This window comes from Eumetopias jubatus, unplaced genomic scaffold (genome assembly GCF_037043125.1).
Source record: "Eumetopias jubatus isolate StellerSeaLion01/CBP00866 unplaced genomic scaffold, mEumJub1_p1.0 scaffold_45, whole genome shotgun sequence".
Taxonomy (NCBI): Eukaryota; Metazoa; Chordata; class Mammalia; order Carnivora; family Otariidae; genus Eumetopias; species Eumetopias jubatus.
The window spans coordinates 1,418,418-1,439,468 of record NW_028274851.1 but is presented as its reverse complement, the minus strand read 5'-3'; the positions used below and the strand labels follow the sequence as shown (position 1 = coordinate 1,439,468).

The 21,051-nt window shown below is 41.5% G+C and overlaps 1 pseudogene; it reads left to right on the top strand.

Annotated features, from left to right (window-relative positions):
• The first annotated feature begins 9,882 nt into the window (after positions 1-9,882).
• On the top strand, positions 9,883-10,361 carry LOC148161883 (NADH dehydrogenase [ubiquinone] 1 beta subcomplex subunit 7 pseudogene; annotated as a pseudogene).
• The last annotated feature ends 10,690 nt before the right edge of the window (positions 10,362-21,051 follow it).

Sequence of the window (21,051 nt, the reverse complement as noted above, 5' to 3'; positions counted from 1 at the left end):
AAGGCAGTCCTGAGAGGAAAGTACATAGCAATACAAGCCTTTCTCAAGAAACAAGAAAGGTCTCAAATACACAACCTAACCCTACATCTAAAGGAGCTGGAGAAAGAAGAGCAAATAAATCCTAAACCCAGCAGGAGAAGAGAAATCATAAACATCAGAGCAGAAATCAATGAAATAGAAACCAAAAGAACAGTATAACAGGTCAACGAAACTAGGAGCTGGTTCTTTGAAAGAATTAACAAGATTGATAAACCCCTGGCCAGACTGATCAAAAAGAAAAGAGAAATGACCCAAATCAACAAAATCATGAATGAAAGAGGAGAGATCACAACCAACACCAAAGAAATACAAACAAGTATAAGAACATATTATGAGCAACTCTATACCAGCAAATTAGATAACCTGGAAGAAATGGGTGCATTCCTAGAGATGTATCAACTACCAAAATTGAACCAGGAAGAAATAGAAAACCTGAACAGACCTATAACCACTAAGGAAATTGAAACAGTCATCAAAGATCTCCCAAGAAACAAAAGCCCAGGGCCAGATCGCTTCCCAGGGGAATTCTATCAGACATTTCCAGAAGAATTAATACCTATTCTCCTGAAACTGTTCCAAAAAATAGAAATGGAAGGGCAACTTCCAAACTCATTTTATGAGGCCAGCATTACCTTGATCCCAAAACCAGACAAAGACCCCATCAAAAAAGAGAATTACAGACCAATATCCTTGATGAACATGGATGCAAATGTTCTCACCAAAATGCTAGCCAATTGGATCCAACAGTACATTAAAAGGATTATTCACCATGACGAAGTGGGATTTATTGCTGGGCTGCAAGGCTGGTTCAACATCCGCAAATCAAACAACGTGATACAATACATTAACAAAAGAAAGAACAAGAATCATATGATCCTCTCAATAGATGCAGAAAAAGCATTTGACAAAGTACAACATCCTTTCTTGATCAAAACTCTTCAGAGTGTAGGGATAGAGGGTACATACCTCAATATCATAAAAGCCATCTATGAAAAACCTACAGCGAATATCATTCTCAATGGGGAAAGGCTGAGAGCTTTTCCCCTAAGGTCAGGAATGCGGCAGGGATGTCCACTCTCACCACTGCTATTCAACATAGTATTAGAAGTCCTAGCCACAGCAATCAGACAACAAAAAGTAATCAAAGGCATCCAAATCGGCAAAGAGGAAGTCAAACTCTCACTCTTTGCAGATGATATGATACTGAATGTGGAAAACCCAAAAGACTCCACCCCAAAACTGCTAGAACTCATACAGGAATTCAGTAAACTAGCAGGTTATAAAATCAATGCACAGAAATCAGTGGCATCCCTATACACCAACAACAAGACAGAAGAGAGACAAATCAAGGAGTCGATCCCATTTACAATTGCACCCAAACCCATTAGATACCTAGGAATAAATCTAACCAAAGAGGCAAAGGATCTGTACTCAGAAAACTATAAAATACTCATGAAAGAAATTGAAGAAGACACAAAAAATGGAAAAAATTTCCATGCTCATGGATTGGGAGAATCAACATTGTGAAGATGTCAATGCTACCTAGAGCAATCTACACATTCAATGCAATCCCCATCAAAATACCATCCACTTTTTTCAAAGAAATGGAACAAATAATCTTAAAATTTGTATAGAACCAGAAGAGACCCAGAATAGCCAGAGGAATACTGAAAAAGAAAAGCAAAGCTGGCGGCATCACAATTCCGGACTTCCAGCTCTATTACAAAGCTGTCATCATCAAGACAGTATGGTACTGGCAAAAAACAGACACATAGATCAATGGAACAGAATCGAGAGCCCAGAAATGGACCCTCAACTCTATGGTCAACTTATTTTTGACAAAGCAGGAAAGAATGTCCAATGGCAAAAAGACAGTCTCTTCAACAAATGGTGTTGGGAAAATTGGACAGTCAGATGCAGAAGAATGAAACTGGACCATTTCCTTACACCACATACAAAAATAGACTCCAAATTGTTGAAAGACCTAAACGTGAGACAGGAGTCCATCCAAATCCTAAAGGAGATCACAGGTAGCAACCTTTTCAACCTTAGCCTCAGCAGCTTCTTCCTAGAAACATCGCCAAAGGCACGGGAAGCCAGGGCAAAAATGAACTATTGGGATTTCATCAAGATACAAAGCTTTTGCACAGCAAAAGAAACAGTCCACAAAACCAAAAGACAACCGACAGAATGGGAGAAAATATTTGCAAATGACATATCAGATAAAGGGCTAGGATCCAAAATCTATAAAGAACTTATCAAACTCAACACCCAAAGAACAAATAATCCAATCAAGAAATGGGCAGAAGACATGAACAGACATTTCTCCAAAGAAGACATCCAAATGGCCAACAGGCACATGAAAAAGTGCTCAACATCACTTGGCATCAGGGAATTCCAAATCAAAACCTCAAAGAGATACCACCTCACACCCGTCAGAATGGCTAAAATTAACAAGTCAGGGAACGACAGATGTTGGCGGGGATGTGGAGAAAGGGGAACCCTCCTACACTGTTGGTGGGAATGCAAGCTGGTGCAACCCCTCTGGAAAACAGTATGGAGGTCCCTCAAACAGTTGAAATTAGAGCTACCGTTCGATCCAGCCATTGCACTACTGGGTATTTACCACAAAGATACAAATGTAGGGACCCGAAGGGGTACGTGTACCCCAATGTTTATAGCAGCAATGTCCACCGTAGCCAAACTGTGGAAAGAGCCAAGATGCCCATCGACAGATGAATGGATAAAGAAGAGGTGGTATATATACACAATGGAATATTATGCAGCCATCAAAAGGAATGAGATCTTACCATTTGCAACGACGTGGATGGAACTGGAGGGTGCTATGCTGAGTGAAATAAGTCAATCAGAGAAAGACATGTATCACATGACCTCACTGATATGAGGAATTCTTAATCTCAGGAAACAAACTGAGTGTTACTGGAGTGGTTGGGGGTGGGAGGGATGGGGTGGCTGGGTGATAGACATTGGGGAGGGTATGTGCTATGGTGAGCGCTGTGAATTGTGTAAGACTGTTGAATCACAGATCTGTACTTCTGAAAAAATAACACAACATATTTTAAGAAAAAAGAAAAAGAAGAAGATAACAGGAGAGGAAGAAAAGGGAAGTATGTCAGAAGGGCAGACGAACCATGAAAGGTGATGGACTCTGAAAAACAAACTGAGGGTTCTAGAGGGGAGGGGGATAGGGGGATGGGTTAGCCTGGTGATGGGTATTGAGGAGGGCACGTTCTGCATGGAGCAGTGGGTGTTATGAACAAACAATGAATCATGGAACACTGCATCAAAAACTAATGATGCAATATGTGGTGATTAACATAAGAATAAAAAAATTAAAAAAAAGTTTCTATTTAATAATTTGTGAGAGGAAGAGAGATCATGAATGGGAGGGGCGAGGCAGAGTGTGAAGATCAGTCCCTGCTGAGCAGGAGCCCGATGCCGTGCTCGATCCCAAGACCCTGAGAAATGACCTGAGCCGAAGGCAGCTGCTTAATCCACTGAGACACCCGGGTGCCCCTTTATGACGTTATTCTTAATATGACATCTCTTATAATTGAAGGTTTTCCTCATTGATGGGCTACATCTGTTTTACCATCAATAACCAAGAAGAAGCATTTTCTCTGAATATTCTTTTTTTAAATTATTTTAAATTATTTTTTTATTTTAATTCAATTAGCCAATGGAATAGCCCTCAATTAAACTAAGGATTAGCCATCATTAGTTTCAGAGGTAGAGTTCAGTGATTCTTCAGTTGCATATAACACCCCATCCCATCATGTGCCCTCCTTAATACCCAACACCCAGTTACCCAGTCCCACTCACCCACCTCCCATCCAGCAACCTTCAGTTTGTTTCCTATAGTTAACAGTCTCTTACGGTTTGTCTCCCTCTTTGTTTTCATGTCTTTAAAAAAAATTTGTATTGTTATGTTAATCACCATACATTACATCATTAGTTTTACATGTAGTGTTCCATGATTCATTGTTTGTGCATAACACCCAGTGCTCCACGCAGAATGTACTCTCTTTAATACCCATCACGAGGCTAACCCATCCACCGACCCCCTCCCCTCTAGAACCCTCAGTTTGTTTTTCAGAGTCCATCGTGTCTCATGGTTCGTCTCCCCCTCCAACATACTCCCCTTCATTCTTCCCCTCCTGCTACTTTCTTTTTCATTTTTCTTAACATATATTGCATTAATTGTTTCAGAAGTACAGATCTGTGATTCAACAGTCTTGCAAAATTCACAGTGCTCACCATAGCACATACCCTCCCCAATGCCTATCACCCAGCCACCCCATCCCTCCCACCCTCCACCACTCCAGCAACACTCAGTTTCTTTCCCGAGATTAAGAATTCCTCATATCAGTGAGGTCATATGATACATGTCTTTCTCTGATTGACTGATGTCACTCAGCATAACACCCTCCAGTTCCATCCACGTCATTGCAAAATGGCAAGATCTCATTCCTTTGGATGGCTGCATAATATTCCATTGTGTATATAGACCACCTCTTCTTTATCCATTCATCTGTCGATGGACATCTTGGCTCTTTCCACAGTTTGGCTATTGTGGACATCCTGCTATAAACATCGGGGTGCATGTACCGCTTTGGATCCCTACATTTGTATCTTCGTGGTAAATACCCAGTAGTGAAATTGCTGGATCGTATGGTAGCTCTATGTTCAACTGTTTGAGGAACCTCCATACTGTTTTCCAGAGGGGTTGCACCAGCTTGCATTCCCACCAACAGTGTAGGAGAGTTCCCCTTTCTCCGCATTCCCGCCAACATCTGTCATTTCCTGACTTGTTAATTTTAGCCATTCTTACTGGTGTGAGGTGGTATCTCATTGAGGTTTTGAGTTGGATTTCCCAGATGCCGAGCGATGTTGAGCACTTTCTTATGTGTCTGTTGGCCATTTAGATCTCTTCTTTGGAAAAAATGTCTGATCATGTCTTCTGCCCATTTCTTGATTGGATTATTTGTTCTTTGCCTGTTGAGTTTCATAAGTTCTTTATAGATTTTGGATCCTAGCCCTTTATCTGATATGTCAGTTGCAAATACTTTATCCCATTCTGTTGGTTGTCTTTTGGTTTTGTGGATGGTTTCTTTTGCTGTGCAAAAGCTTTTTATCTTGATCAAATCCCAATAGTTCATTTTTGCCCTTGCTTCCCTTGCCTTTGGCGATGTTTCCAGGAAGAATTTGCTGTGGCCGAGGACGAAGAGGTTTCTACCTGTGTTTTCCTTTAGGATTTTGATGGACTCCTGTCTCATGTTTAGTTCTTTCAACCATTTGGAGTCTATTTTTGTGTGTGGTGTAAGGAAATGGTCCAGTTTCATTCTTCTGCATGTGCCTGTCCAAAATTCCCAACACAGTTTGTTGAAGAGACTGTCTTTTTTCCATTGGACATTCTTTCCTGCTTTATCAAAGTTGAGTTGACCATAGAGTTGAGGGTCCATTTCTGGGCTCTCGATTCTGTTCCATTGATCTATGTGTCTGTTTTTGTGCCAGTACGATATTGTCTTGATGATGACAGCTTTGTAATATAGCTGGAAGTCCGGAATTGTGATGCCCCCAGCTTTGCTTTTCTTTTTCAAGATTCCTCTGGCTATTCAGGGTCTCTTCAGGTTCCATACAAATTTTAGGATTATTTGTTCCATTTCTTTGAAAAAAGTGGATGGTAGTTTGATGGGGATTGCATTGAATGTGTAGATGGCTCTAGGTAGCGTTGACATCTTCACAATGTTTGTTCTTCTAATCCATGATCATGGAAAGTTTTTCCATTTCTTTGTGTCTTCTTCAATTTCTTTCATGAGTATTTTATAGTTTTCTGAGTACAGATGCTTTGCCTCTTTGGTTAGATATATTCCTAGGTATCTTATGGTTTTGGGTGCAATTGTAAATGGGATAGACTCCTTGATTTGTCTCTCTTCTGTCTTGTTGTTGGTGTATAGGAATGCCACTGATTTCTGTGCATTGATTTTATATCCTGCTACTTTACTGAATTCCTGTATGAGTTCTAGCAGTTTTGGGGTGGAGTGTTTTGGGTTTTCCACATACAGTATCATATCATCTGCACAGAGTGAGAGTTTGACTTCCTCTTTCCCGATTTGGATGCCTTTGATTTCTTTTTGTTGTCTGATTGCTGTGGCTAGGACTTCTAATACTATATTGAATAGCAGTGGTGAGAGTGGACATCCCTGCCGCATTCCTGACCTTAGGGGAAAAGCTCTCAGCCTTTCCCCATTGAGAATGATATTCGCTGTAGGTTTTTTCATAGATGGCTTTTATGGTATTGAGGTATGTACCCTCTATCCCATACTTGATGAATTTTGATGAAGAAACGATGCTGTACTTTGTCAAATGCTTTTTCTGCATCTATTGAGAGGATCATATGATTCTTGTTCTTTCTTCTGTTACTGTATTGTATCACGTTGAATGATTTGCGAATGTTGAACCAACCTTGCAGCCCAGGGATAAATCCGACTTGGTCATGTTGAATAATCCTTTTAATGTACTTTTGGATCTTGTTGGCTAGTATTTTGGTGAGAATTTTGGCATCCATGTTCATCAGGGGTATTGGTTTGTAATTCTCCTTTTTGATGGGTCTTTGTCTGGTTTTGGGGTCAAGTTAATGGTGGCCTCATACAATGAGTTTGGAAGTTTTCCTTCCGTTTCTATTTTTTGGAACAGTTTCAGGAGAATAGGTATTAATTCTTCTTTAAATGTCTGATAGAATTCCCCTTGGAAGCCATCTGGCCCTGGACTTTTGTTTGCTGGGAGATTTTTGATGACTGCTTCAATTTCCTTAGTGGTTATAGGTCTGTTCAGGTTTTCTATTTCTTCCTGATTCAATTTTGTATTTGATACGTCCTTCTCTAGGAATGCACCCATTTCTTCCAGGTTATCTAATTTGCTGGCATCGATTTGCTCATAATATATTCTTATACTTGTTTATATTTCTTTGGTGTTGGTTGTGATCTCTCCTCTTTCATTCATGATTTTGTTGATTTGGGTCATTTCTCTTTTCTTCTTGATAAGTCTGCCTAGGGGTTTATCAATCTTGTGAATTCTTTCAAAGAACCAGCTCCTAGATTCGTTGATCTGTTCTACTGATCTTTTCGTTTCTAGTTCATTGATTTCTGCTCTGATCTTTATGATTTCTCTTCTCCTGCTGGTTTAGGCTTTATTTGCTCTTCTTTCTCCAGCTCCTTTAGGTGTAGGGTTAGGTTGTGTATTTGAGACATGTCTTGTTCTTGAGAAAGGCTTCTTTTTCTATATACTTTCCTGTTAGGACTGCCTTTGCTGCATCCCAAAGATTTTGAACAGTTGTGTTTTCATTTTCATTGGTTTCCATGAATTTTTTTTAATTCTTCTTTAATTTCCTGGTTGACCCATTCATTCTGTAGTAGGATACTGTTTAGCCTCCAAGTATTTCAGTTCTTTCTGACTTTCTTCTTGTGATTGATTTCTAGTTTCAAAGCATTGTGGTCTGAAAATATGCAGGGAATGATCCCAAACTTTTGGTGCCAGTTGAGACCTGATTTGTGACCTAGGATGTGATCAATTCTGGAGAATGTTCCATGGGCACTAGAGAAGAATGTGTATTCCGTTGCTTTGGGATGGAATGTTCTGAATATGTCTGTGAAGTCCATTTGGTCCAGTGTGTCATTTAAAGTCTTTATTTCCTTGGTGATCTTTTCTGAGATGATCTGTCCATTTCAGTCAGGGGGGTGTTAATGTCCCCCACTATTATTGTATTGTTGTCAATGTGTTTCTTTGCTTTTGTTATTAATTGCCTCATATAATTGGCTGCTCCCATGTTAGGGGCATAGATATTTACAATCGTTAGATCTTCTTGTTGGACAGACCCCTTAAGTAGGATATAGTGTCCTTCTTCATCTCTTATTACAGTCTTTGTTTTAAAATCTAATTTGTCTGATATAAGGATTGCCATCCCAGCTATCTTTTGGTGTTTATTAGCATGGTAAACTGTTTTCCACCCCCTCACTTTCAATCTGGGGGTGTCTTTGGGTCTAAAATGAGACTCTTGCAGACAGCATATGGATGGGTCTTGTTTTTTAATCCAATCTGATATCCTGTGTCTTTTGATTGGGGCATTTAGCCCATTTACATTCAGGGTAACTATTGAAAGATAGGAATTTAGTGCCATTGTATTGCCTGTAAGGTGACTGTTACTGTATATTGTCTGTGTTCCTTTCTGATCTATGCTGCTTTCAGGCTCTCTCTTTGCTTAGAGGACCCCTTTCAATATTTCTTGTAGGGCTGGTATTGTGTTCGCAAATTCCTTTAGTTTTTGTTTGTCCTGGAAGCTTTTTATCTCTCCTTCTATTTTCAATGACAGCCTAGCTGGATATAGTATTCTTGGCTGCATATTTTTCTCGTTTAGTGCTCTGAAGATATCATGCCAGTCCTTTCTGGCCTGCCAGGTCTCTGTGGATAGGTCTGTTCCCAATCTAATATTTCTACCATTCTAGGTTACATATCTCTTCTCTAGAGCTGCTTTCAGGATTTTCTCTTTATCTCTGAGACTCCTAAGTTTGACTATTAAATGTCGGGTGTTGACCTATTTTTATGGATTTTGAGAGGGTTTCTCTGTGCCTCCTGGATTTTGACACTGTTTCCTTCCTCTCGTTAGGGAAGTTCTCTGCTATTATTTGCTCCAATATACCTTCTGCCCCTCTCTCTCTCTCTTCTTCTTCTGGGATGCCAATTATTCTAATGTTGTTTCATCTTATCGTATCGCTTAGCTCTCGAATTCTGCCCTCGTGATCCTGTAGTTGTATCTCTCTCTTTTTCTCAGCCTGTTTATTTTCCATCATTTGGTCTTCTATATCACTGATTCTCTCTTCTGCCTCATTTATCCTAGCAGTTAGTGCCCCCAGTTTGGATTGCACCTCATCAATAGCCTTTTTGATTTCGACGTGGTTAGATTTTAGTTCTTTTATTTCACCAGAAAGGGTTTCTCTAAAATCTTCCATGCTTTTTTCAAGCCCAGCTAGTATCTTTAAAGTCCTGATTCTGAACTCTAGGTCCGACATCGTACTAATGTCCGTATTGAATAGGTCCCTGCCTGACAGTACTACCTCTTGTTCTTTTAGCTGAGGCGATTTTTTCGTCTTGTCATTTTGTCCAGAGGAGAATAGATGAATGAAAAGAACAAAATGCTAACAGGTTAACAACGTCCCCAGGAAATATACTGTGTACAAATCAGAAAAGACCTGAAACCAGGGGAAAAGAATCAGAAAGAAAGAAAAAAAGAGAGAGAAAAAAACAAAACAAAACAAAAAGATAAAAACAAAAACAGAACAATACAAAAAATGCAGAATTTGATCAAATATGGTCAGGCTAGTGCACAGATCAGCACTAGCTGATTTTGGGTGTATTTTGGTCTGTTAGAAGAAAGTGCCTCCTAAAATTTTGAAGGAAGGGAGACATATATGTACAAAATAAGGGTTGATACAATGAAGGGATGGAAGATGACTATAAAGATGAAAATTATAAAAGATTTTATAACAGTAATTGATAAGATAAGAAGTTGTTTGAAAAAAGAAAGAAGATTAAAAAAAAGAGAGAGAGAGAGAAAGGGAAGAGATTGTGGTCAGGTAGGAGAGTAGAACAAAGCCAAACACTAGTGATTTATGGTATATCTTGATCTGTTAGAAGAAACTGTATCTCAAAATTTTAAAGAGAGAACAACTTTTATGCCAAAAATAAGCGTAACTACTATGAAGGGATAAAATATGACTCTAAAAATGAAAAATAAAAATTTTTTAAAAAGGATTTAGAAGAGAGTTTGCGGCGACTGCAGCCATGGGGGCGCATCTTGCCCGGCGCTATGTGAGCGATCCATCGGGGGAGCCCGACCCCCAGCGGATGCCCACCTTCCCCCCCGACTACGGCTTCCCGGGGCGCAAGGAGCGCGAGATGGTGGCCACACAGTAGCAGATGAACGACGCACAGCTGGTGCTGCAGCAGCGAGACTACTGCGCCCACTACCTCATCCGGCTGCTCAAGTGCAAGCGCGACAGCTTCCCCAACTTCCTGGGCTGCAAGCACGAGCAGCACGACTGGGAGTACTGCGAGCACTTCGACTACGTGATGCACATGAAGAAGTTTGAGCGGGAACGTCGGCTGCTCCAGCGGAAGAAGCGGCGGGAGCAGAGGGAGGCGGATGTGGCCAGAGGCCAGGGGCCCTGCGAGGTGGCCCCCGAGGTCGCCCTGTAGTGGATCCGCCCCCACCCTGTGGACCAGTTGAGAAATAAAAGCCTCCAGGCCCCTCAAAAAAAAAAAAAAAAAGTATTTAGAAGATGTTGGTTGAAAAACGGAAAACGAAAAATTAAAAAAAAAACAGTTAAAAAATTAACTTTGAAAAACTAATGAATCATGGTAAAAAAAAAGCCGCGAATTCTATGTGCAGTATTCCCCTAGCACTGGAGTTCTCCCGTTCTCCTTGATCGGTAAACTTGGTCTTGGCTTGCTGGCTGTTCGTGCTGATCTTCTGGGGGAGAGGCCTGTTGCCATGGTTCCCAAATGTCTTTGCAGGAGGCAGAATTGCCCCACCCTTGTCGGTCCAGCCTAAGAAAGCTGCTCGGGTTTGCTCTCAGGAGTTTTTGATCCCTGCAAGCTCTCGGGACAGCTTTGGAGGACCAGGGTGAAAATGGTGGCCTCCCAATGTCCACCTGGAGGAGCTGAGATTTCGGGGCCCCTCTCCTCAGTGCGCCCCCAGAAAAAGCAGTCACTCCCCTCTCCCCGGTCTCCGACCGCACTCCGTGCTCACCCGGCCTGTGACCGAGCATTTCTATCTCTGGCACCCGACCCCGTGTGGAGTCTCCAAACCCAGCAGATCCCTGCGGTGCGCTCCCACATGGCTCTCCCCGTGAAGGAAGGAGAGTCTCCCCAGCTCTACCGCTTGTTGCGTCCCTGCTGGAGGAACAGTGGCCCGACTGTGCCGCGGATCACAGTTTATGGCACCCCGAGCTGAGAGCCCGCGCCCTGGCTCCGTCTCTGCAGCCGGTTTCCCCACTCTAATACCTGGGAGGTCTGCTGCAATCAGGCACCCCCGGTTTTTCTGTAACCCCGAGGGTCCTGAGCCACACTGTCCCGCGAGGGTTCAACCCCCCACTTAGCCACTGGAGCGACGGTCCCTCAGCGGAGCCGATTTCTAAAAGTTCCGATTGTGCTATGTGGCTCTATCACTTGTCAGAAGCGGCGGAAGCCCCTTCGTCCGCCGTCTGTCCTCCCGAATATCGCCTCGGATTAACTTCTCCGCGCGTCCTACCTTCCAGTAAGTAGTCCCTTCTCTGTTCAGAGAGTTGTTGCTACTCTCTTCAATCTCCTGTTGATTTCGTAGGTGTTCAGAATGGTTTGATCCCTATTCAGCTGAATTCCTGAGACCAGACGAAATCCAGGTCTCCTACTCCTCCGCCATCTTGCTCCACTCCCCCTCTCTGAATATTCTTAATAGTGTTTTAGGTCTAACATAATTTTGTAGAAGCATTACAAATTCTTTTTGAATTTTATTACACAAATAAGACCAGATCTTATCTATCAATACCTTTATAGTTAGGCTTATAGAAATTATAATAATCTATAGTACTCAAAATTCAGAATCTTTTTTTTTAAGATTTTATTTATTTGCCAGAGAGAGAACACAAGCAGGAGACAGCGACAGGCAGAGGGAGAAGCAGGCTCCCTGCTGAGCAAGGAGCCTCGTGTGGACTTGATCCCAGGCCCCTGGGATCATGACCTGAGCTGAAGGCAGACTCTTAACTGACAGAGCCACCCAGGCGTCCCTAAATTCAGAATCTTTCTAGTGTTTGGGCTTTCAGTATTTTCCAGTGATCCCCTAAGATGTAAATTGTTTATTGCACAAAACGTGACATCGAAATCACTCCCAAAATATTCTTTCATTTTAAATACTTTTTCACTTGCTGCAGAGCACAACAGAATAAATTATTAGTTTGTATAATTTTTGAACCCTTTGTTTATAAAAACCCATCACGATGAAACATGATATGTTCATTGTAACTGATTCTTTATTCCTCCTGTAATATCAGTGAGCCAGAGGTGGCCCACTGTTTATTGGCAGGCTGGTACCCATTAGCTCAAACACCCGCTGCTGGTGCCAAACTCAGAATTGGTTTTTACACATCAGTCTTTTAAAAACATAACCCTGAAGAGCAGATTTTTAGGCACTGACTGCCTGCGTGATTTCCATATCCCATGAAACTGTGTCCAACGGTTCCTAATCATAAATAAGATCAGTGAGTCAACCAATCAAGATCAACCCTGCAGCTCTAAAAGGCCCTGAACTGCTGTTGGCCTTTTAAGTCTCTGATCCAGAACCGTCCCCCCCCCCCAAGCCAGGCTGCAGAAAGGCATCACTTAGGCACATAAGAACCTTCTTCAATGTCCCCAGTATTGGAAGGGTTAATACTGTGATGGATCTCCCCTCTTGCAAACTTATCATTCCCCCAAGAAATGTTGTTTCATGTTACTGCCACCTCATGTTCACATCTTTTACTTCAGCCTGAAACTCATTGAAATCACTCTACATTCTTTCAGTCTTTGAATGTCTGTTTAAATTTGAAATACCTGATTGTTCTACTACTGCTGAGGAGGATGAAGGGGAAGAAGATAAAAAGGAGGATTCCTGAGAACAATTTAGCCAGCCACAATGAATCTCTTGGCCCTTTGTACATTTTTTGAACAGGTTCAGCCATGGTGTGAAATACCATATCCTCTAAAATCCAAATATTGTCCGTGATCTAGGATGACCTGTTTTATGCTCAACTAATCAATGACACTCCTTCAAGACCACAAAACTACTTATTAACATACTATAAAATGGCATGTTATAGATATGTTATTATCTTAATATAAAATATGAGGTACAGATCTCTGTGAATTTATATTTTGCTGTATTCAGTTTTCTTTGACATGCGTGTTGTTATTTAAATAAAACAATTAGAAGAATAATAAGAATAATGGTCTGTTATTAGTAGTCCTACTAGAACTAATTATGCAATCACATGTGTTAGAAAAAATAAAACAGTTATCACTAATAAACTCTTCATTGAAAATAGGCTTAGACTTACCAAAGAAAGGAGTCCATAAATGAAGGAATATTTTCTATGCATAAAATACTTGCATTATGTAGATACCTAGGCCTTCACGAGGTGATACATAACTTGCCACTCTTTGAGATGTGCCTATAGTGACTTCACCAGAGGAAATATACCTTATGGACAGAGAAGAAACTTGGCCAACACACCCCCAGCAAGGTGATCAAAGATAATCATCAACAGTGATAAGCCATCTTGAGAGGAAACATTCTTGATGTGAAGTGATAAGGATAATTTGTCTCTGTGATCTCCCGCCCCCAAACACATAACTCCCGTCTAGTCCTTTGAGAAAAACGTTAGACATAAACCAACTGACGATCATTCTACAAAGTACATGAACTGTGCTCCTCGACACTTTCCAGATGATGAAAAATATGGAAAGTCTGAGAACTGTCATGGCCAAGGGGAGTGACTGAGGGTGATGTGCCAGCTGTTCTGAGCCTGGAACAGAAAGGGTTAAAACCTAACCAAATCTGAGTAAAATTATAGACTTTAGTTAATAATTATCTATTTTGAATAGTAGTTGTGAAGATATACCAACTGAGGCGATATATTTGGCAGACTGCTCATTTGTTTGTTAAATTCACGTGAGTGAAATCATCTGGTGTTTGTCTTTCTCTGACTTCTTTTGCTTAGCATTCTATTCTCTAAGTCTGTCCACGTTCTTGCAAATGGCAAGATTTCATTCCTTTTTCTGGTTGAGTAATATGCCATTGTATTTGTATGCCACATCCTTTTCATCCATTCATCTGTGAAAGGACACTTGGATGGATTCCATCATGTGGCTATTAAAGTGAAAAAAGAGAGAGAGACAAACCAAGAAACAGGCTCTCTTTTTTCTTTCTTTTTTAAAATATAAATTCAACTAACCAACTTATAGGTACATCATTAGTTTCAGATATAGTGTTCAAAAATGATCAGTTGTGTGTAAGACCCAGTGCTCATCACATCATGTGCCCTCCTTAATGCTCATCGCCCAATTAACTCATCCCCCCAACCCTTCTCCCCTCCAGCAACCCTCAGTTTGTTTCCTTTTTATTTTCTTTTCCTACTGTTATGTTAATCACCATACATTCCCTCAGGTTGTTTCCAATGATGAAGAGTCTCTGATAGTTTTTCTCCCTCTCTGATGACTTTCCATTCTGTTTTCACTCCCTTCCCCTATGGTCCTTTGCCCGGTTTCTTATATTCCACATATGAGTGAAACCATATGATAATTGCTTTCTCTGATTGACCTATTTCTCTTAGCATAATACCCTCTAGTAACATCCATGTCAATGTAAATGGTAAGTATTAATCCCTTCTGAGGGCTGACTAATATTCCACTGTATATGTATAGCACATCTTCTTTATCCATTCATCTGTTATATGGACATCTGGGCTCTTTCCACGGTTTGGCTACTGTGGACATTGCTTCTATGAACTTTGGGGTGCAGGTGCCTGTTCAGATTACTACATTTGCATCTTTGGGTCAATACCTAGTAGTGTAATTGCTGGGTCATAGGGTAGCTGAAGTTTTAATTTTTTGAGGAACATACCATTTTCCAGAGTGCCTGCACTGGTTTACATTCCCACCAGCAGTGTAGGAAGGTTCCCCTTTCTCCACATCGTCGCCAATATCTGCTGTTTCCTGCCTTGTTAATTGTAGCCATTCTGACTGGTGTGAAGTGGTATCTCATTGTGGTTTTAATTTGTAAGTCCCTGATGCGAAGTGATATGGAGAATTTTTTCATGTGTCTGTTGACCATACGGATGTCTTCTTTGGAGAAATGTCTGTTCGTATATTCTGCCCATTTCTTGACTGGATTCTCTGTTTTTTGGGTGTTGAGTTTGATAAGTTTTTTATACATCTTGGATACTAGCCCTTTCTTTTAAAAATTCTATTCATTTATTTGACAGAGACAGCGAGAGAGGGAACACCAACATGGGGAGTGGGAGAGGGAGAAGCCGGCTTACCCCTGAGCAGGATCATGACCTGAGCTGAAGACATACACTTAACAACTGAGCCACCCAGGTGTCCCAATACTGGCCCTTTGAAAAAAAAATATTATGTTCAGTTAGCCAACATAGAGTATATCATTAGTTTTTGTTGTAGTGTTCAATGATTCATTAGTTGCATATAACAACCAAATGCTCATCACAACACGTACCCTCCTTAATACCCATCACCTGGCTAACCTATTCCTCCAAATCCCTCATTTCTGTAGCCCTCAATTTGTTTCCCAGAGTCCTGAGTCTCTCATTGTTTGTCTCCTTCTCTAATTTCTTCCCCTTCGGTTTTCCCTCCCTTCCCCTGTAGTCCTCCGTGCTATTCCTTATGTCCCACATATGAGTGAAACCATGTGATAATTGTCTTTCTCTGCTTGACTTATTTCATTTACCATAATAGCCCTTTATCTGATATGTCATTTGCAAATCCTTTTCCCATTCTGTAGGTTGACTTTTAGTTAGGTTGACTGTTTGGTTTGTTGTACAGAAGTCTTTGGTCTTGATGAAGTCCCAGTAGTTCATTTTTGCTTTACTTTCCCTTGCCTTTCGAGATGTGTCTGGGAAGGAGTTGCTGTGGCTGAGGTTGAAGAGGTTGCTGCCTCTGTTCTCCTCTAGGATTTTGATAGATTCCTGTCTCCATTGGAAGTCTTTCATCCAGACTCTTAACTCTAGAGAACAAAGTGATGGTTACCAGAAGAGTGATGGTTGGGGGCATGGGTGAGATAGGTGATGGGGATTAAGGAGTGCACTTGTCCTGATGAGCCCTGGAAAATGCATGGAAATGTTGAATCACTCTACTGTATACCAGAAACTAATAGAACACTGTATGTTGACTGTACTGGAATTAAAATAAAAGAAAAATAGTTGGCCAACTGTGTTATGCATATGGGAATCTCAATACTGTCTTTCCTATTTGATTTTGTTGGTAAATCTAAACCTGTTATAAAGTGAAAAGTTTATTAGTCATCATTATGTTTTCTTTGTTAACACATAATGTTGCATAATTAGTTCTACCATTACTTATTAGTAATTGACACATATCCTGTTCTATTGTTTCATTTAAATAATATCATTTATGTTACAATAATTGAGTAATACACAACAATGTAGAAATCACAGAATGATCTATTTTACATAGTTTATGTTAAGATAAATCATATATTATAGCAAAGAAGTAATTGAATTCAACACAAATACATTGAACTCTAGGCTTTTGCCAGGAACTGGAAAGAGCACCAGCATATTTTGTGGAGCGTGGAGGTTGGGAGACACACTCAGTGTTTACGCCTTGCCCTGAAAGATGGTCCAGATATAAAGACAGTAGCTAAAAAATGTGAGGAAAGGAAAGGTAAGTAATAGGATGTCATGCTTATTGAGTGCTTTATGTCAGGTGTGCTTCAAAGATCTTTACTAATCATTCTTCTCTCAGGCGACAGTGCCCCACAGTACAAAAATCTCAGTGTCATCCCCGGTTTGGAAATGAGCATGTTGAGGCTCAGAGAAAGGGAGACAGCTTGTGACTGAAGGAGCTGAGATTCCAACCAATGGAAATCCTTCCCTTCTACTCAAGTCTATATGAGCTTTTATAAAGCCACATGCCACTTGATTCTTTCTGGTGAGGGATCAAAGGGGTATTTAAATCCTCATAGAACTCAAAATATTCTGTGTTGAGAAGAGAAAACAGAATAAAAGGCCTACCGAGGAAAGAATAGATTCAGAGGGCCTGTCTTGGGGGAAGACTCAGCATTGACCTCAGGCCAGTGGCTTCTTACTCCACCTCTGATGAGGTTACTTATCAACCAGAACCTTTATCAGACCCATCAGGTTGTTCCCCAAACTTACTGGACTCTGATGTAGACTGAGAGATTTTTGTATCAAGCAGACGTGAATCCTTTCTCAGGCTCTGGGTTTCCGTGCTTGACCTTCTGAGGACCGAGAATGAGGACCTCTTCATGTGAAAAGGATGCAGGAACCACCTTGAAAGGGTCACCACTGTCCAAATCAAGACAACCTGCAGATCAAAATGAATCATGGCAGGAATAGTTTCCCAATACTGAATGATAACCCGTGAGTCTAGAGAACTACTTAAGAAAAGCTTTGAAAATCGAGATTGACAGAAGGGAAAGATCTTTACAAAAGATTGCTCAGAATTAAAGATAGGAATAGACAGTGGAAAGAAGAAATCACCTTTGATAAAAACATCATAACAGTTCAGCCACCAGTTATCAGTAGGTGGTCTTTGGGTGAAATGATGTTAGGGCACAAGCTATGGACTGTGGGAACCACGGTGAACTTAACACTACTTACGTACAGTGAATCTAGACTGTTTCCATGTGGCTCATGAGGCAGGTTCAAAGTGAAGGGCATAATATCAGATAGTAACAGATTTTAAAAAGAGAAGAAAAAATAGGAAGGTCTGGACAAATAGAACGCACATCATGAGGTGGTAAATGTAAAGTCAAAGAGAAAGAGTCCCATTGAATGCAATGGACAAAAAGATCCAGATAAAAATCCACAACTTTCTAAACCAACGAACCGACCAACAAGTGTAAACTTTTGCGGTGCCTGGGCGGCTCAGTCAGTTAAGTGTCTGCCTTCAGCTCAGGTCATGATCCCAGGGACCTGGGATTGAGCCCCACATCCAGCTCCCTGCTCAGCGGGAGTCTGCTTCTCCCTCTCCCTCTGTCCCTCCCCCCACTCATGCTCTTTCTTTCTCTCTGCTCTCCCTTTCAAATAAATAAATAAAATCTTAAAAGGAAAACTGCAGGAGAAATAAAAACCTCGAGTGGCAAATTTTCACAGCCCTCTCTCAGCAGCCCCCAAATTAGTAAGAATGCAGAAGATTTGGACAGTTAAAACATCTGAATGTAGAAGTAGATACCTAATCATATAAAGTACATATGATATGGAGATACAAAATAAAGACATAAAATATAGGTATAATGTACATTTAGATATTCGATAAAATAAAATATAAGTTAAAAAATGAAACAATATTCTATACATTCGTTTAAAATGAATATATACAGATACAGAACTATATATATATATAAATACATATATTTATACGCAGAAATCTATAGGTTATTTTACTAAACAGATAAAAGAGAGTCATTATTTTTAAGGACATATCATATGTTTATAAAATTTAACCATAAATTGGACAGAAAGCAAGTGTCAATATATTTCAGAAGAGTGAAACCCACAAAGGATATTCTTTGATCACAATTGCAAATGTGCTGGATCATTGTAGAAATGATAACTAGAATTTCCACATATTTTTGGTAATTGAATAGCCTATTGAACAACACCCCAGAAGGAAATCTCAAGGGAAAAAACGGTGTGAACTGAATGAACATGATACTGAATATATGGCAGTAAAATAGACCTCTTTCTGTCCTGGGAATTTGCCTTTGGATAGAAAGATATGTAGTTTTCAAATCATCCCATACTAATGGAGAAGCTGTTAGAAGTTAAACATTCCTAGAAATGCCACTTAACTCTGTTACCTCATTAGGTGTCAGTGTTGGGTTTAAATTATGCACATAAATGGAAAAACGCCAAGCTGAATCTCGTGCTTGCTCTGTGTGGGATCTCCATGAAAATTTTCATTCATAAAGTTCATAAGCTTCTCTCTCAAGGGACTCCTGGACAATATTCTTCAGGATATTCTCAGGAACCTGAGAGAGGGTGAGGAAGAATCAGAGGGAGATAGGAGTAGAGAGAAGGGACAAAGAGGAATTGCAAGGAGGAAAGGGGGAGGCGGTCCAGGTGTGTGGAGGGGGAACCATGGGCCAGGGAGGCCCTCCTGTACCAGCGGGGTCTTGCTCAAGTTCCAAAACCAGGCCCCAGGTCCTGCAGCCTGGAACTGGCACAGAGGCATTGCTGATCTCGACCCAGAGTATTCGAGAATAAGGACCTTATTCTCCCTCTGGAGCTAGCAATGTGCAGCAGGATGGGGGTTGCTATCCTCATGTCCACTGTGGATCCTGATGCAGGATGGTAGGTGGACGGTTTCAAATCCCAAGCATTCGGGGCGCCTGGGTGGCTCAGTCGTTAAACATCTGCCTTTGGCTCAGGCCGTGATCCCAGGGTCCTGGGATCGAATCCTGCATCGGGCTCCCTGCTCAGCAGGAAGCCTGCTTCTCCCTCTCCCACTCTCCCTGCCTGTGTTCCCTCTCTCACTCTCTCTCTGTGTCAAAAGAAATCTTAAAACAACTGAACAAAACTCAAACAAACCCCAAGAATTCTCTTACGTCATACTTCATCAAGCTTCTAGTTGTGAAACGTCATACTTCATTAAGCTTCTAGTTGTGACCAGGTGGCAATTAGTATTTGAAGGTAAAATTGGTTCCTTACCAGACTCATGGAAACTATTTCATCCATCTGCCATGTCTAAAGCACTTTTCATTGAAAATATTATGACAATAGATATGAAGTAATTCAAAATGCATGTGTAGCTACATATAGGTTTGCATTTTGACCCTGTCACCAATGTGTCCTCAAACACTTGATTGGCAAAGTCAAAAATGCGCTGTCCCAATTGAGATCATGGTCCTAGTTGATGTCTTGTATAAATGGAATTTCAATATGCTGACCTGACCAGAATTTATTCTTTTCTTAAGAGGAAGAAGAATGAAAGCAAAATTAAAAGAGTGTATGGGGCGTCAGTGTTTTATGTACTAGGAACCTTTTGGTGGGTAAACCCAATCATGTGAGTTTGCATTATGTCAATTTGCAGTCTGTATTTTGGAGGGGAGTGGTGCCAGCATTAGCTGTTTCCTAATGACATTGACAAAATCGGTTTCATTCTTCAGTGACACAGAAAGGAGAAGGAAAAGATGTCCTCGTGCCCGAGGCACTGTCACAAAGACCTGTCCCGGTCTAGAGAACAGGCTTGGCGGGACCCAAGCACCCTCAGTGCCTGCACCTGAGCAGCCTGGGTCTTAAGCATTGTAGGGATTCCCAGGGCAGCCGGCAGAGGGCGCGCGCGCACCTCACCCGGGAGGGGCGGTTTCCCTGCCTGCACAGCAACCGCCGGCTGTCAGAGGACGCCAGGGCGTTACCTGACCCAGGGTGCCTCAGGGCAGGAGAGGTTTCCGCCTCCCCCTTGGGACCCAGCGCCCCTCTGAGAGCCAGAGCCACGTTTCCAATAAGTTCTGCAGCGGGCCCGGGGGAACATGGGCCCTTTGCAGCATCTTGGTGCCTCCTAAGGAGCGACGGAGAAGCTGCCTTGTTCGCTGAGTGCTGAGGAGGGGACTCTGGGCGGCTTCCCCGGGACATACTGGTAGGTGAGCAGCATAGTCGCTTGCATTTTGGAGGCTGATCCCCTGGTTTGGTCCTTATTTTCCCTGAGGGTATTTGAACAAGAGGTATTTTACTCAGGGATCCGTGGATTGAGGGGTCCTGCGACGCCACCTCAGAGATGCTGTGATTGGTTTGTTAGAGGCAGGCTCCTTTCTGGGGAGAAATCCTGACTCAAATTAGGGGAAGCGGAGCAGCATTTAGTTAGGAGGTGAATACACTAACTGCTGACTCTCAGGACCTTCTAGAAGAATGAGCTGGGATCCCACTTTCTGATTTCTGCTGGAACCAGAGCCCCAGGTGAAAACACAAACTGCCGTCCAGTTTGTAACCTTAAAGATAGAAACTCTCAGGGAATTATCCGCCAATGTCGGGTTTCTTTGGAAGGATGGAGACTTGAATGTAGGACAGAGAAGCTGTGATTAAACCTTAGGCACATTGGGGAATATAAGAGAGGCTCACTGTTTTCAGGAGAAAAGGGGGCAATTTGGAAAGCTGTTAAAAACCAAAGGTCCAGGGTCACCTGGATGGCTCCGTCATTGAGCGT